Source organism: Elephantulus edwardii, unplaced genomic scaffold, assembly GCF_000299155.1.
Source record: "Elephantulus edwardii isolate Elephantulus edwardi_28Jun2011 unplaced genomic scaffold, EleEdw1.0 scaffold00036, whole genome shotgun sequence".
In the NCBI taxonomy this organism is placed as follows: domain Eukaryota; kingdom Metazoa; phylum Chordata; class Mammalia; order Macroscelidea; family Macroscelididae; genus Elephantulus; species Elephantulus edwardii.
The window spans coordinates 16,520,924-16,523,262 of NW_006399786.1; the positions used below are offsets into that span (position 1 = coordinate 16,520,924).

Below are 2,339 nucleotides of genomic sequence, written 5' to 3' on the forward strand. Positions count from 1 at the left end.
TAGAATGTCAGATAACCAGTAAACAGTAGTTAAGTTCCAGGTGCTATGCTAGTCCTTGGAGATTATCATTTTAATAACAACAAAAAAATGTAAACAAAATCTTTTAACTGTTTTCTCTCTAATGTCTTCGCATTTCTTTCTTTTGCACACCTGTTGCCAACAAGCAAATCCAGTTCTTTCAATATAGAACTTTCTTCATAACTTTTTCCCTCCTGATTTTTCTTCATTTTAGCTCATTAAGAACACCATAGAAAGAATAGTCTGCTTGACATATTTTCCACAATTTCATTCTCCTTTCAAAATGTGCAATACCCAAATCTATTCACACAAGTGAAACCTCCATTCACATAAATGAGACCTCTATTCACATAAGTGCATGTGCATTATGTATGAGTTGGAACTGACTCCATCCGACCCTCCAGGAGGTTTTCAGAGGCAGTAAATTACAAGGGAGATGTAAAGATGGGATATTGCCTATCTTTCCTACTATGGAGCAGTTGGTGGATTTGAACCATGTATCTTTGGGTTGGGAAAACAACTCCTTACATCTTAGCCACCAGAGTTCACCATTAAGTACTTTATTAGTCAAATTCTTTTCCTCTAAAGAGCATTTTGTGTTGTTTAAGTCACTGAGCTTGTGGAAATCTGTCACAGTAACAAAAGAGTGTAGGGCCAGACTCACCCCATCCAGGATTTTGTTGGGCCCACAGTGTTCTGTAAATGTGACTTTAAGATCCAGAATTCTGGCTTCTCTTCAAAACATATCAACAACAAACAAACCAAAAGAGAAAGTCCGGAGAATTTGGCAACAAGCCTAGGTTTTTTCCTGGAGAAAACATACAGACACTAAGTAAGGGCTGCCCCCGCAGGCCAGGTGAAGTAGTGCAGTACTGTGAACAATCTCAATCTAATCCATCATGGTGCTACCAGTTGGCTCAGTGGTGAGAATCTTTGTCTTCCTGATGTTGAGCTTCAATTCATAATGAAGACTACAGTCCTTGACCTTCTGCATCCTGCAGCAAGCTCTTCAGGTCTGCCAGAGTTTCAGCAAGCAAGGTTGTGTCATCTGCATAATGCAAGTTGTGGATGAGTCTTCTTCCAATCCTGATGCCAACCCCAAATCATTCACATCATATTTTCTCATGTAACACTGTATGGCTGTTGTAATGTACCACTGAGACTCAGAGCTGACCCTCAAGAAGGGTTTCAGAGGCAGTAAACGGAATGGGAGGAGTTTACTCATCTTTTTCCTTCAGAGAAGTTGGTGGATTCTAAACACATGCCTTTGGATTGGAAGTGTAACTTCATCACTAAGCCACTAGAGCTCCCTAAATAACACCATAAGGAAAGCTTTTTGTGATTAAAAAAAAAATCACTTGGAAAACCATACATATCCTATCTCCTCCTTAGACTTTACTATGAATGTTATCAAATCATAAGCTCTGAGAAGTATATATAAGTTTCTCTAACTTCATTTTTATGTCCTAACTACCAGCAACTAACACAAGGGTTTATGTTTATTTGCTTTTTTATAATGCTCTCTCTCTCCTTTTGTACCATTGAATCAGATCCAACTGGCACAAGAGGAGATTGCCCTTCCTTCTCCAGTGGACCATCTGTTGGATTTGAACTGCGCCTGCAGGATTGCAGCACAGCTTTCTGCCACTAGGCCACCAGAGCTCCCTTAAGCACAAGTGGTTTTTTTTGTTTTTTTTAAAGCATCTTGGTTATTTTTAGTGAAAGAAAAACAGCGTTTCCATGGAGGACGAGTGAACTGAAGGTCAGAAAGAAGGTGGGTTGGGTGCTCAGCAGCTCAAGCTCCAAACCCCAGAGGTGGTCAGAGAAGGCCCTCAGCCTGGGGACTTGGAGCATTTGGTGCAGCAGAGGGATTCCACTGGTGGGGTGGCTGGACTGACCAGCCTGCCCGTATCAGGAGACTGGAATGAGTGGGTGGGTCATTGGGTGATTTCCACTTGCAGTGGGTTGGCACGATTACTTCGTCTTCTTGGGTGGCATTAAAGAATAACACAGGGACCCTAGAGAAAAGGCTATTCAGTTGGATTCTGAATCACAATCAGGAAATAGTCTTTATCTGGTGCAACCATAATTTCATTTTTCTTGGAGCAAATTCGAAGGAAGGTACGGTCATTTTGGGGGTCGATTTCTCGCACCGTGCTCCGTGCCTTCAGGATGAAGTTGTGCATGAGATTGGCGTACTGTGTGGTCGTGGAATTGTCCATGGTGCTTTTGATGGGAATGCCTTCTGTGTTCACCACAATGATTCCCTGCACGCACTTCTGGCTCTGCAGTCGCTTCAAGGTCTCTTCTACTTCTGCCAT

The 2,339-nt window shown here is 42.1% G+C and overlaps 1 pseudogene; it reads right to left on the minus strand.

The window, feature by feature from the left end:
- Positions 1-2,048: 2,048 nt before the first annotated feature.
- Positions 2,049-2,339, minus strand: LOC102856002 (annotated as a pseudogene).